Consider the following 16337-nt stretch of genomic DNA (forward strand, 5'->3'; position numbering starts at 1 on the left):
AGCACTCGGCGCGCTTCGACTGTCCTCGTCTGGGTCTCCACACAAACTGCTTCCCCCTCCAAAAAAAAAAAACTCCGTACGCTGTTCTGTTGTCTGCACCGTCTCTCCCCCCACCCACCCCCTCCCCAAAGTGCGTTCCTTCCTTGCACACGTACACACACATACACGCACAAACACACGCACACATGCACTGTTCACAACCTGCACTTTTCGAGCAGCTGACTCTTCTCGCTCTCGCTCTATCCACACATGCTCACTCTCTCTCTCTCTCTCTCTCTCTCTCTCTCTCTCTCTCTGAAGGAAACCTCCTCTCTCCGCCCCGCCCTGTTCACAGCAGCAGACTGCAAAAAAAACAAAAAAAAGTTTAGCAAAACAAGTAGGCCTAAGAGAATACAAAAAGACTTTTCACTAACCTTCTGAAGTTTTGTTTTTTTAATTGTTCACTTTATTTTTAATAGCTGTGAAGGTTGACATTTTTTTGCAGTGTGTTAAAGACCTAATTTTAACCCTTGAAGTAGTGGGGGGGCCCTCCTCTCTGGGAGCTAAAGTGACACGTCATTAGAGTCATCCATCCATCTACTGTCACCACTGCAGGTCTACAGTCTGTCGCTGCACTGTTGCCTGCAGCATATGTTCTTTAGGTCAAATCTCATCACTCATTTATACCAGCAGTTGAAAGAAAACTGCCAAACTCTTTAAATTCCTACGGGCATGTTACAGCCATACAGTAGGAGTTAATCTCACTATCTCAATAATAATAGTACAGCACTATCAGATTATAAAAACCTCACTTTTGGGGACCACAGACACTTGCTTTATAAGCAGGGCTGAGATACTGGGGTTTTTTTGAAGCCTCGAGTTTGGCATTTTGGTCGTCGCCATGTTGTTTTTTTTGGAACCAGTGACACGAGAGGAAGCAGCAAAGTAAAACCAACCCACATTTACTACGTACACTACGTCGTACAATTGTCAAAGTGCAAAGTGACATTATATTATTCTTAAAAACCCCTATAAAAGAATATTAAAGGATGTACACATGTAGCCACACGCTGGAGTTTTATTTTTACTTTGCAGCACTTGACATATTTAATGAATTCTCAAGTTTAAATTTAAATGTCATCAATATTGAGCCGAGCAGCCGAACATCATCCCATTCTCCAAACAACTGAACGTGAAAAAAGCTTCGGCAGTGGTAGTGGAAGCTCCGACCGAATGCTGTGTACACATGCTGCCTCTAAAGCAGTTTAACTTCTTTTACAAGCCGTACATTGTTTGTACCGTGTTAGATAATCCTTGACACCTCCTCCCCTTTCACCTATCCATCACCCAGCGGCCATTCACAAAGTCAGGTTTCACCCACTCACAGGTTAACTAAACCCCTTAACCTTATCTGCTTTCAGACCTGCAGTATGCGGACACACGTTGGGGTTGACAGCAGATAAGGAGGAGGCTTGGAGAAATGGATCCAGTAAGGAGAGAGGACACTTTACTTGACTGTTCATATAAAAGCACAACATTCACTTATGTCATGGTTAGACGATTATACATCTTAACAGCTGCAGACATCCCTCTGCCTCTGACAGCCCGTTTATACACATGTGTAAGCTTGCCAAAACTAAACATGAGCCTGCACATACGTGAGTCCAAGGCAACGTGTACGTGAGGCTAGGTGCACGCTATTTCAGAATCAGAGCTCCACGTAGGCCTTTGTTTACAAAACCAACACCAGGAGGTACACTAGAACGACATGTAGTCTATCAAACTTCCTCACCATCACATGGGAGTGTTTATACTCACTTACAGACCGTTGGCAGACCATCTCATACATCTGCAACACTTTTGTGGCATTTGTACTGATTAAAGTACCGACTGCAGTTACATATCAGATTAAACATTTCATCAGTGTGTGATTGTCTTTTTTCAAGGTTAGATTGCATTTGCAGTCGCCTGGTGTTCCACAGCAGCTGGAGCAGAGTGTCTGCACTCACAGCAGCCTAAACCCAGTCCACTGGAGTCTGAAAGGAATTGGTGATGGGGAGGCCCTTAAGGTTAAAACAGGGCTTCAAGGTCTCCAAGGTCTTTGCACATCTCTAGCAAAGGATAGCAAAGAAGTGATGTAGGATACACTTTTTGTTCTAACACCTGAGGCGCATGGAGCACAAAAATTGTGTTTTAAAACAAATTTGCCACGAGCGATGTCGCAGCGGTGTTGTGATTTCTCCCTCTGCAAATGATTAAGTGTCTAAGTTATTTATTAATAACTAACTAATCATTTCCTACAGCTGACTGGAGGGAGAACAGAAGTGTTGACCTCTAGGATGTCAGCGTCAATTTTGACCAATGAAAGTTGGCTGTGGAGCAGGTGCGTGCAACAAAAAATAGAGCCAGGGCGAGCGTTTCTTTTCCAAACAAGCGTCTTGTCGCTTAGCCTATTCGCTGACGAACTGAGCAGGTTAGCACATTGTCATTGGGAAAACTGAAACAATCAGATGTTCGCATCGCGTCCAGTTAGGAAGCGGTTTGATGGTTTCAGTTCTCCAGAGTTCTTAGAGTTTGTTCTTTGTATTCTTTTATATACTACGAGTTTTTGAGTTTCTTTCTTTACACCACTGGCCACTGGCTCATGTATATTTGTCGTCCATGTTTGTTGCCCCCAAGAACATTACGATCATCCACTACTGGTTTATTAAATGTTCCCAGAAACATCCAAAAGAAAATCGGGGATGCAGCCTTTAGCAATTATGCACCAAAGCTATGGAACACTTTACCTGCAGACATTAGGGAGGCAAGCTCGCTCAATATCTTCAAAAGTAAACTAAAAACATATCTCTTCACTTTAGCCTTTTAATAGTGATATTTCATATCTCTTTACTTTAGCCTTTTAATAGTGATATTTTATATCTCTTTACTTTAGCCTTTTAATAGTGATATTTTATATCTCTTGACTTTAGCCTTTTAATAGTGATATTTTATATCTCTTAACTTTAGCCTTTTAATGGTGATATTTTATATCTCTTACTTTAGCCTTTTAATAGTGATATTTTATATCTCTTACTTTAGCCTTTTAATAGTGATATTTTATATCTCTTACTTCAGCCTTTTAATAGTGATATTTTATATCTCTTTACTTTTGCCTTTTAATAGTGATATTTTATATCTCTTTACTTTAGCCTTTTAATGGTGATATTTTATATCTCTTACTTTAGCCTTTTAATAGTGATATTTTATATCTCTTACTTTAGCCTTTTAATAGTGATATTTTATATCTCTTGACTTTAGCCTTTTAATAGTGATATTTTATATCTCTTAACTTTAGCCTTTTAATGGTGATATTTTATATCTCTTACTTTAGCCTTTTAATAGTGATATTTTATATCTCTTACTTTAGCCTTTTAATAGTGATATTTTATATCTCTTACTTCAGCCTTTTAATAGTGATATTTTATATCTCTTTACTTTTGCCTTTTAATAGTGATATTTTATATCTCTTTACTTTAGCCTTTTAATAGTGATATTTTATATCTCTTTACTTTAGCCTTTTAATGGTGAATTTTTATACAATCTTTAATGCTGCTACTTTATGCCACTTTAAACTCATTTAAATGCTTTCATTCTGTAATGTTTGCAGGTGTTTTGTCCAAAACATTTTAACTCATTGTTGCTATTTCCAATGCTATTTCATACTATTTAATTCTGTTATTTTATATTATTTTAATTCTGCTATTTCATACTATTTTAATTCTGTTATTTTATATTATTTTAATTCTGCTATTTTATACTATTTTAATTCTGCTATTTTACAATATTTTATGTTTTTGCTGTGAAGCACCTTGGGCTGCAATTCTTGTATGAAAGGTGCTATACAAATAAAGTGTATTATTATAATTATTATTATTATTATTATTATTAATGGAATCATAAAGGACAATCAGGACTATTTGTCCTTTATCTTTGAAGGCACCATGGTCGCCACCTCAGGACTCAATAACCGACAATATAAACAATATAAACTTTGTATTTCTACATCACTGAATACCCTTCAATAGGCAAGAGCGTGACTCACAAAAAGTCTAAATTTAGCCCAGTTTTGGCAAACAAGTTCGCAACAAGAAGTACGTTATGCTGCAGGAATACTTTGAGAGTTTTCTTTGGACATTTTGATACTTGATATTAAATTCATAGCATCAAATAGCATTGTACATTCTCATCTTTATTGTACAACTAGCTTTCAAGTCTACGCGGGGAATAGTGTTTTGGGTGGGTTTTGCTTTAAATGTCACAGATTAAACTCTGTATGAAGCTGCGAGGTGTGTGTTGCAGCAGGAAGTGAATGTATGTTATACTGTCCTTCATTTAGATGAATAAAGAGCACTTTGTTCAACATCTCTCCTGGACTTCCCTTTGACCTTTGACCCCTCTTACAGCAACATTAACCTGCTGACCACATGTACACACACACATATTACGACTATTTGGGAGAGGGGAAGCAGTCAACTGGATCATCTTGAATATGCTCGGTTAACAAAGTGCACATTGCAACAATTTTGGTCTTAGATTATTTACTTTGGGGTAACTGGTTATCTGTATATTTCTGCCAGGAAGGCTTTGAAGTTTGGTTTTCGCTGCTGCGTCACCTGTTTCAATAAATGTCAAGACAAATAAATTGTTTCTTTAGACAAGCTATGTCGGTTTGGAAGCAAGCTCCAACCGGCAGATCGTCTAACTTCGACTAGAAGGGCACTCGGAGAACACAGACGTCCGCCAAGTGAAAAGTAATGCGTGTAACTGCCTCGTGATTCGGATCTGTTCCTACATGTAATGGGTTCTTGGAACCATGCTACACCCTTCCACAAGTTTCATAAAAATCATGCCAGTAGTTTCTCCGTAATCCTGCAGACAAAACAAACAAACAAACCGAACCGAAAACACAACCTCCTTACAAGAAGGCTCTGTTAGAGAAGGTTTCTATCTGAGGGCTGTTTGAATGCTCCGTTTGGAACACCAACATGAAACCCTGTGTGCTGGTAGAAACCACAGCACAAGCGTTTAAGAGATGAGAACCTCCACCACTTCAAAGCACAGTGCCTTCTAGGTAAGCCAACAAACTTTAAAGGCTAAGGCCCGGCTTGGCCCAATGACCGACAAGTCCCACTGCTCTGTTTGTTTGCATTCATGGGTTAAGTGTAATAGAGTTACGCAATGCAGAACAGAAACAGCTTGATGCTTCCCACTGAAATGGGACAGACGCACAAACACGAGGACACGCACAATGTTTTGAAAACACAGGAGAAGCGTGGCTGTTACATAAAAATGGGTTTTATGGGAAATAGTTAGGCATCCCAGATGTGGTGGTCTTTCAAGGTCTTGGGAGGTGAAGTCAGACTTACACACACACACACACACAACACAAACTACTCACGCCACCACCACCATGGGCTGAATTGTCAGTGGTAAATACAGTGTGCAGTGTGCTTACATGTGATGCATAACGCTAAAGAGTGGCATCAAAGCAGTGCCCTGTCTGAGGGAGCGTTTTGATGTGTGAGACAATTAAAATACCGTAAATGGTTGGCTCACAGACTCAGTGTGTTGTGACCGTTTTGAAACCTCCGCAGAGTAAACAAAACTCCAGCCACATGGAACTGGGTCACCCTGACAATGTGTGTCCATGCGTGTGTCATCTCTTCCAGGGTACATCGTGTGTGCTTGCGGCATGTTTGGGAGGTGATTCATTGTGTTTGTGGGTGTATCTGTGTGGACAAAGAGCCTGTGGTTGGGTGGTCCGAGAGCTGTTGTTGACAACTTTCTGCTTTTTATTGATGTTCACCATCCGAGCTGGAACGTCGCTACTTCTCCGAACATAATATCACACAGAGGTGGGGTTTGGTGCAGAGAGGTGGAAGGAGTTGTATTGTAGGGATGATCAGTTCTGTTTCAGCCATGCTAGTTGCATGGCTCTAGGGACAGCGATGCGGTCTCATGGTGCACCGCTTTGTTTCCACAACTATTGCAAAGAATGTCGTGAAATTATGTATAGACATTCATTGTCTCCCACAAGTAAATCTAACTACAAAGCGAGGACTCTCCGTCTGTCTGTATGCATGTGGGTATATCCTTCGCATATCTCCAGAACCAATTACCTGATCTACTTCACACTGGGGACCCAAGGATGTGCAGCGTTGAATTTAGTGCAATTTCGCCATAAACTTTGAATAAGAGAACATCACTTCTGCAGATGCCTCTTCGTCTCGGTTCACGACGTTTGCACGTATTTGAGTCACTTCAACCGCATCTAAAACTTTCCTTAAATATGCAATATGGCGGCAGTAGTTTACTCTGTAGTGACTCGGCTTAGGAAGTCCCCGAATGGACGAGGATGTGTTAAATGCAGAGTCTGAATTGTATTGTGTGTGCGGTGCTGTGCACATGTATGAAGATTAAATGTTGATTTGATTTGAATCCATGTATTTAACCCTATACTGGCTAGTATTTCTGCTTATACCTCTTCAAGTCGTCAGTGCTATATGCTAAAACTTTCTAATTTCCATCTGCTACGGACATTCAGTTTCCTTTTCTTTAGTTTATTGTGATAACAAGAGATACTTTCGCTAAATTAGCCAAAAGATATGAGATAATTAATTCCAGAAACATATCTGGGCAACGTCGTTGGCTTTAAACTATGCTCACGGTGGTTGTTCTTATATTTTCAAGCGTTATTAATCCCTTGATAATCATTAAATCTAAATTAGTCACAACATTTTGTTCTGTTTTTATGCCTCCACATGGGATTGGGATATAATCAGGCATCTACATTACAAACTTAAATCTTATTAAGAGCTTGGAACACTGTGTCGGGATTCAGAGATTTCAGTTTGATCGCGATAAGCCCCCGTACACACACACACACAGACACGCAGAGCACTTTGTAACTGCTTTATGTACAATACAGCTACATTCAATTTACGCACTGCGAAACAATCCTGAATCTGAATGTAGGTTTTAACAAGGGGATATTTCTGCTAATTTGGTAAAGGATTATATTTGTGTTCAAAAAAGTGAAAGACTGAGCAATTTGACAGATTATTTTGACTTGTTTTGAAAGACTTAGTTATGTTTTTTCAACCTAGATTATGTGACTCATAATGGACATTATTTGCAGCATGTACACTGTGTGTGTGTGTGTGTGTGTGTGTGTGTGTGTGTGTGTGTGTGTGTGTGTGTGTGCGTGTGTAATGTGCGCTGGCCCCAACTCTGGCCCTACAAAGTCGCTTAGAGTGAATCAGGAGATCAAAGTCGAAGCTGTAGATTAATCCACATAACAGGAGCTTTCCACTAATAACAGAACATTCTTTTCCTTCTGGCTGCCTGGTACGTCAGTGCCACCGAGCCTCGACGCTCACGCCAACACATGGCGCTCAAACCAGACCAGCAGAAAAGTCAATTTAGCAACTACAGACACAAATTATATTACACAAATCAAATGGTAATCACAGATAAAAGTGGAGCTTCACATTCCCACCTTTCCTTTCTTTTAAGAGATGTATATATATATAATATAAGTATTATGTTTTGTAGATTGTTTTGGCTTTAAGAGAGGTGTGTTTGGGAGTTGTGCTTGATTGACAGGGTTTGGAAATCACACTCTTCAGTCTTGCTGTCACTTAAGCAAACTTTAGACTTTCTGGATCCCGTGAGTGACAAAGATGGTGGCAGGCGGCTTAAATACATTGTCACAAAAAAGTCACACATTTTGTATTTCGACTTCATAAGTCATAACATGCCCTTCACCAAATGTGATGCCATTTAAAACATTTAAGCAGAGAAGATTTAGTAAATTTACAGAAATAATGAGCACTTTAAAAAGTTTGTATTTATTACTAACATTTAAATGAGCACACTGAGATGCTAGCGTCTTTAAAGTTGGCAACCGTACTAGCAAACCCTTGTTTACACCTCCAGCAGCTACGAAGCTACATTCACTTGAAATCAAGTTTTTGGCAAAAATAAGCTGAAAATTCACTCTCGCTCTGTTTTACGCTCCCCAAATCCAGAGGCAGATATCTGTGTGTGTAGCGCTTTATGCTCCACTATGTTCTCCAGCGAGACGATGTGTCTGTCTGCTGTTTGGTGCTGAGCAGGTAGAGTACATTTATAGAGCTTGTTTGCTGGAAACAGCTGCCTGCTGCAGCTGGAAAAGAGGTTGATGAAAGCGGAATGTGCTGGTCATAAAACCAAAACCATGAGCTAAAAGAGGCTAAAAAGCTGTGGGGAATTACAGACATGGGGGATGATTCTCTGTGGGTGTAGGACTACGAGTGATCTGATCCAATAATATCAAATATTGGAGAGGATGTCAAGTCATACCAAGTCATAAGGCCTTGCAAGTTGCAAGTCTTTATGTTGTCAAGCGAGTTCAGAAAGCTGTGGTGGAGGCCGCAGAAGCTTCCCCCTCAGAGGCCGACACATCTCCAACCTAACACCTACTGCTGGAAGCAGCGTGTAGCAGCTATTCCCCACCAAACAGACACATTATTTGCAATGGTATCGCACAGAGCGGGTGTTTTGTCTCAGTGAAAAGGCCTCGGCCGTTGCCAGGCAGATGTTTGGGTTGGAACGCCGTGTGGTGGAACGCCACCCTTCCATCTGGCTCGGGTCCGTAGGCTACGGGAATAGAGTACTGAGAAAGCACGATAGAGGAATGTTCTTCCTGCACCTTCAAGTCTTTTCTTTTATGAGCGCACCAGAGGAAGAAAAAAAGTGAAACACTTGAGCAATAATCATTTGAGGAATTTAATTTCACCTTGGGTAAATCACTTGGAATGTTTGCATTGCACCTCAGAAACTGAGTCGGCCCCACCACCAGGGAGTTTCACTGAGAGCAGGCCAGATGAACCCTGAAAGCGAGGCTGGCAGGACAAATACAACAACAAACACTCCATGAGGAGTGTAAATGAGATGACAAAACTATTTTCTATATTGATCTTTCAGCTTGTCATTAAGGGCTCACAGTCTTACAATTACAATCATAACTGCTATCGTTGATAATGGATCAAAACACTTTTGTAGAGTTTACATAAAACTATCATTTAAACTGCCTACTTAGAGCAACAAGAAGAAAATACACTCTCGAAACTCCAACTGTGGCTAAAAACGAGCCTTACTCCTGGAAATGCTGCTGTGTAATTGCAGATTCCTGATATATTAAGCTGCTGACTGTGAAACACTCAGTAGATTAACAGATTTTTCCCTTGTACACCAGGCAGGCAGGCAGTTCCCTCCCATCATGCCCTGTCTCCCTCTTTAAGTATCAGCTATCCGCTGCCAAAAGACTGACTGGATATTAATAGCAACACTCCCAGAATCGAAACCACATTTGTTTAGGTCAAGGCTGAGCTCAGCGCCCATTAAACAATACAGAGAAACTCAAACCACTGCAGCGTAAAGAAGAGGACTGAGAGATAATCTAAACAGATGTTCTAACTGCTTCAGATGGAAAAGTCGTCTGAAGAGGTTAATCATTTAAACTTGGTGACGGTGAGTGCACTGTTCATGCGTCAGCCAGCAACTTGGAGTCTCGCTGCTGAACGCCAAGCAAGCAGGAGCGATGGTGGCAGCACGAAGATCAACTGCAAGACCAAGAAACCAAACAGCATTTAATCTCTGACAAACATTTCAGATCGGATTCACTTTTCATTTTGTACTAGTTTAGAAGTTACATCTCTTTTAATGTCACTTTGCAATCTAATCTCTACCATGCAACATGTTGTCTCTATGTAAAAACAGTGACATCTAGTGCACAGGCCTCAGCAGACATGAACGCAGAACATGACTTTGTGCATATCTTATTATTTCAACTGCATCAATAATCTCTGTCATATTGCAACTAGTAGTAACACAACTCCAATTGCAACTTTCGCCGTGCAGCCGAACATCCATCTCTTTGATTGTGCAACAAAGTCATTTCAGAGAGGTCCAGATTTGACTGAGCCCTGCGGGACTTTCCGTCTAAGGTGGCAGGGAAAGGTCAAACATGAGCAAACCTGGAGGGCATGAGGTAACATGCAAGACTGTGAGTTTGTGACTGGATGACCGGTACCAAACCCCGCTGACAAGGTCCAGAACATTCCTTTTTAAAAGTCAAGCCTCATTTTTCTCCGAACAGCGGCAACAAAATCCAACAGGAAGAAGGGAGTGTGTGTGTGTGTGTGTGTGTGTGTGTGTGTGTGTGTGTTTGTGTTCATGGCTGCGTGTGTGCATTCATGTGTGTGCACCACAGAGAGTCTGTTCTGCAGGGCCGTGTCTGAACTTCTAGTATCTCTGGAACTGGCATACGCCCAAACCCTGACACATCTGTCCAGAATCTGAAGACAAAAAGAGGGAGGAGGGGAAGAGCGTGCAAAACAGAGACACTGTACGTGTGTGAGTGTGAGTGTGTGTGTGTGTGTGTGTGTGTGTGTGTGTGTGTGTGTGTGTGTGTGTGTGTGTGTGTGTGTGAGTGTGTGTGTGATGAGGTGTCTAGATGAATAAGTGTCTAATAGCTTGGGACACTGTGATACCTCTGCTCCTGTGATGGTTCGTTTCATATAATAACAATGAAACACTGTGCTGTACACGGCTCACAAAGCGAGCTGGAGCTGCACACATCCACACGTGTTGAGTATCTGTGGTGAACAGGGTTAAGTAAACAGTAGCGCCGATAACCACGTGGTTAACTTGGCCACTCTCATTGGCTTATCTCTTCATGATGGTTTCAAAAAACCCTGGCTGCCAGCCAATAGAAACAGAACAGGGAACACTCTGCCCCAATCAATGTTAAGAAAACAAGTTGTGCTGAGACACAGGAAAGGAGTGAACCTGTGGGGAGTATCACATCTTAAGGTCTTGGTTACTGTGCAGTAGCTATGGCCTGTCTGTCAGTACTCGTTAGACTGTGTTTATTCACGCATATACTTTTGTTTTAGCGTTGTTACTCAAATGTTGGGATGATGCATGATCAAATCCAACCATGTTCACATTAAAATGTCTAAAACAACTAGACCTATGTTATATATTTTATTGATTTTTTGTTCATTATCCCAAATATTTCCAACAATGTTCAAAACCAGAGAAATCTGTATTTTTTGTAACTTTCGGAGGCCTCATATCCCCTTTACGCCCTCTAGTGGCTGTGTGAGGAAGGAGGTCAGCGAGCCACTCTATTATTAACTATCGTTTGTATTGCTTACATTTAATAAAGTTTGTCTACATAACCTCAGCTGCAGTAGCTGTATGGGTCATCTAGTGGTAGCCTAAGTCAGGAAGTTAACGTTAGATTAACTAACGTTACTTGTGATTATTTAATTAGAATGAAATTACATAACGTGAATAAATGTAAAGTAAATACAACTTTAACACATTACATCGTCCGTGAACATGATTTCTGCCGGCAATGGTGGATGTTTAACAAAGAAGACAAACACTCCCATGATACCATGCTTCTTCACAACTTCGTCAAAGTTTGTATTTTGTTATTGCTTTAATTGAGAGACCTCTAGCGGCAGAAATTACTCAATTTATTTAACCTCAATAAGAAATTGAAGCCACACTAATCAATACTTTTATGTAAATTGTGTTAAAATAAATAACTTTTTCATTATTTTTGTAACCCAATTAAGGTTTAACTTCAAATCATGTTGCAGTAAACTTTAAAACTATCTTAAAATTTAAGAAAGATTCAATTCAAACCTCTCTTTAAACATCAGTTACATTTTTACTCTAAACTTAGATTAAATTGAATTCTGTTGAACCAAAACTTCAAACTCTAATTTCAAATTCAAGAAGAAGAAATTAGAGCTTCTCTGCCGAGCCATCGTGGGCAATGTTAGGCTAACTAACTTTTTTAGCTAGCTAGCTAACAATCAATGCAACGTTCTGTTAAGGAATACAGAGCAGCTGGAAGTTAGCAGGTACCGTCTCTTGTATAGCTTTGGCTGTGTCCATATTAATTAAACTCTATTTAATTTGGGTTTGCAGCAATAAACTTGGATTTACTTGCAGGAACAAGCGGTATTACAAGACTGGACGGAGAGCAGCTAGTCAGTTAGCATGCTAATTTCTGTGTGTAAACATAGCAAACAGGAGTGGGGGTTACTCCAGAGCACAGGAGGAGAGAGAGGAAAGCAGGAGAGCCTTATTACACCTCCTGTAAATGCATCAGCTGGCCTCAAACCCGAGTAACAATCTAGTGAAAAGTCATTATTTTGATGTCCAGGCCTGAGCTGTTTTTATTGGAGGTAAGGTCGTGGTAGGAAGCTCTGGTGCCGGTTTAATGACCGGTGTGCTTCGGCCTGAGAATGTAGGGGAAAGGCCACAATGTCCCTTTAAAAAAAAAAAGGTCAAATTTAAAACTGTGAGTGTATGTATGTGTGTGTGTCTGATAGTGAACACGACCATACGTCGAATCAGAGTACCCTCCCTCTATTTGACATGAGTTGTTATGAGAGAATGGTTTTAAAAGGAATAAACACAGATGAATTCCTTGCTGTAAAATAAAATGACCCACCGATCCTTTTATTTGACAGCTCCACACATTAATGCATTCGAAAGTGATTTTACTGGCAAAGTTAAATGACAAGCTTTCGTGGTGTTGCATAGCTCTGAGCTTTGCACAAAGCCAAGTGTACACTGCCACTTACACACACACAAAGACTCTCACACACACACATACACACACACACACACCAAGCAATTTTGTCAAAGTGAGCCCCTAAATATAGCCATCGCACAGTGTTATTATCTAAGCAGGGGTAGTACACTGTTATCGCTCACCCTTCACTCCCATTGTTTTACTACTCCAGCAGATGACAGCTTCACAAGGGCTGGGGCCCACTTGCTCTGTATATGGCCTGTTATATAAGACCTGCACTGACCCGGTCAGCTCACTTTATTTTCCAGCAGCAACACTTTATAAATTATTTCATGTCAGGTTTTATGGGCCAGAACGGAGTTTATCCTCCCACTTTGTGCTACAGTCACACTAATGTCTTGTTTATTTGCGTTGATCAAGGATGGAGTTAGTCCTAAAGCAGGGGTGTCAAACATGCGGACATGATGACTTTGCAAAGTGTATTAATAAGTTGTTTTGATCATGAAAGACTGCTGCAGGAATGAGTCCTAAAACCTGGAAATCAAATTACATTTGTGCACTTCCGGTTCGCTCGTCTCGAAGTGTTTAGATGCCTGAAATAAGGTCCGTGGTCTGTTGGTAACACAAGCTTAAGAGATTTTAACATTTTGTTCATAAAATATGTCATCTCTTACAAAAGGCGGTCCCTAACAAGTGGCTAAGTGAGACTAGTAGACGTCATCACGCCCGACACTAGTCCGCCTTAAGCTTAGTAGTGGCTTAGAAAGTTGTGTTCGTTTGTGAAGATTATCTTGTAGAACAAAATGTGTAATGATCAAAAACTTTCGTTTGCTGCAGAGCTTATTTACAACATTTATTTCTGTGTCGGCCTCCAAAAACATCCTAGCGGCACTCTATTAGAGCACACAAAAGCAACAGCCTGGCTTCTTATCCTCACACACACCTTCACACACACACACCACGGGGAGCATTGTGTTACTTTCCTGTCTTTGTCAAAGTGCAGAGACATGAAATGAAAACAAATATTCATTCACAAAAGCTGTTTTGTCAACCACACTGGATGTGTGTACCAAGCTCTGGCCTGTTTAAGCATGTCCCAACAACAAATAGCTTACTTTGCTACTATTTTTGTCTCAAAACACAATACTCAAGTTGTTTTCTACAGTGTTTACACTCAGAAAAACATACCGTTGATTGGGTGGTCAGAGGGATTGGCACATACCAGGAAGAGCTTAGCATTAGAGCTACAAAGGATATTGTGCACGCAGAGTAGCAGACCTTTATTGAGTCTGCACAGACTCACATATAGTACATTTCTAAGCAGACGGGATCTGACACAAAACATTTATTTTATTTTAATAACATCTCAAACAAGGCCAGGTTGGTTTCCTTTAATATATGCATCGCTCTTATAGGATGATGGGTAGACTTGAAGAAACAAGCCTATATGCTGAGAGTTAGATGTGAAGAATAATACCACTGTTTGTTCTGGTGGTCAATATGAAGCTACAGCCATTAGCCTGTTAGCTTAGCTTAACACGACTGGAAACAGCAGCCAGACTGCTCCCAAAATAGGGTGCAACAAAATAAATATGACAAAACTACTACAACTAAAGTATAAACAGGTTAACATGTATAGATGGGAAATACTGCCCCCTATTTCTTTGTAGCAGGTGGCTCGGAATTACGCATTGAACCTTTAAATAGCAACCACAGCTGTTGTGCTGCGCAAATGGATCACAAAACTCAAAGAATCGTCAGTTTGTTAGAGAGGTGCGTCCTCGTGTATTGTGATGACGATGTGTGTTAATCATCTGAGCATCTGCTTCACTTACAAACATGCTTCAATGCATTATGGGGCGATTAAACAGCCTACATTAGATCAGAGAGGATCTGTCAAACAAGCGTGACTCAGATTTTCCAAGGGCAACTTCAGTGAAAATATTGCAGTCTAACTGCAACCATCTGGGTGTGTTTACGTGTGCGTGCACGCAAGTGTGATGCGGCAGTCATCATCTGTGTGCATGCTGAGTATGCTCTCACTGTAAAGTGCATTTGAGACTTCCAGGCTCTTTATATGTCTGTGCAAACAAAGATTAGTGAAGATATATTATATTCCGTCTCCTGGACGTCACAGAGTGCCAGTGTTTTCATCCGAACAGAACGAGAGGTCAGACAGGATTTCCTTCACCGGTAGCACTTTGGCTTCACAAATATAGACCTGAAAATAAACATGTTATTGGAGAGAGGGCCACAGGAAAAGCCTGACAAAGCGTCTGTGACGTATAGCAGCTGAAAATAAATCGTACTTTTCCATCACACGCCAGAGACGTCCTGAAGAATGGCATTTTGTTCGGTTTTAGTTTACGATTCAGAAATGGCAACGTGAAAAGCAAGTAGGCCTACACACATTTGGCTTTAATGAATTGGTGGCTATTAAACGGTAATATCTTGGAAATTTGTCCTGATTGAGTTTCTTCTTTGAGCACAGTTAGCCAAAAACAATCTGCAATAACCTGCAATTACATTTTATTATCAGTTTATCATCAGAGCTCTTGGTAAATGATTGTGTTCGAAGGTATAAAGGTGTATTTCACTCAGCACTGAATAGGCCTAAATAAATACCCGATGACAGATGATGGTGAAGTATTTGCTGCACTTTGATTCCTGTCTTTCCTTTAATGGGAAATGTGTATGTGGACCACAGCATGCTACCTGTCATTGTCTTAACTTTCCTCCATCTTCTTAACTTCTTCTTCATCTTCTTCTTAAGATCAGACACTCTGCTGTGGGCTTAATGTCTCTGGATTTGTTATTGTTATATTAGAGATTTAATATAAATATATTACATATAGATATTGAATTGATGATTTTGACTTAGAGCTAGTAGCTGATTTTAACTGAACATGGCTGTGCTGCCATCTAGTGAGGAAAAAGGCAACATGAAATGACCTGCCAAAAACTGAGTTTCAGCGTTAATCATTGGGTTCAATATAACGAAGACAAGTGAACAGTTTGATAGAATTATGGAAAAGCTTAAAGTTTGTTTTGCTGTCTCTGGATGTTTGTAGTCACATTGAGCTCCAGCTCACACCCTACTATCAGAGACTGCAGCTGTGAGCTCCAGCTCACACCCTACTATCAGAGACTGCAGCTGTTTTATATGCAGAATACATATGAAGTAAACAAACACTATCTCTGCTATATCATCTGTATAAACATGTGATTCCATCCCACTCCTTCTGACGACCGCTCTATCTCTCTAGCTCTCTACCTCTAAACCTCATGAGCCACCCCACGGTCAATAAATAAGTTTTGTTTTGTGTTTGTACTTCCTGTTTTACTAGTGCAGCTTTCTGAATTTCACACACACACTTTGGGGTTCAGTAACTTGCCCAAAGACACTTTGACATGCTGACTGCAGGGGCTGGGGATCAAACCACCGACCTTCTGACGACCGCTCTATCTCTCTAGCTCTCTAGCACTCTACCTCTAAACCTCATGAGCCACCCCACGGTCAATAAATAAGATATTATAAAAAGCAAAGAACAAGTTTATGTTTAATATGATGATATGTCAAAGACCGTGCACATGATAGATAAGTGCAGTTCTACAGCCTGTGTTTGCATTTAGCAAGTCTTGGAATACTTAATTATCTTAATTGTCTGTAAACTGTAAATTAATCACTTCTTTAGATGAAAATCAAGACAAT

This window comes from Cottoperca gobio, chromosome 11, assembly GCF_900634415.1.
Source record: "Cottoperca gobio chromosome 11, fCotGob3.1, whole genome shotgun sequence".
In the NCBI taxonomy this organism is placed as follows: Eukaryota; Metazoa; Chordata; class Actinopteri; order Perciformes; family Bovichtidae; genus Cottoperca; species Cottoperca gobio.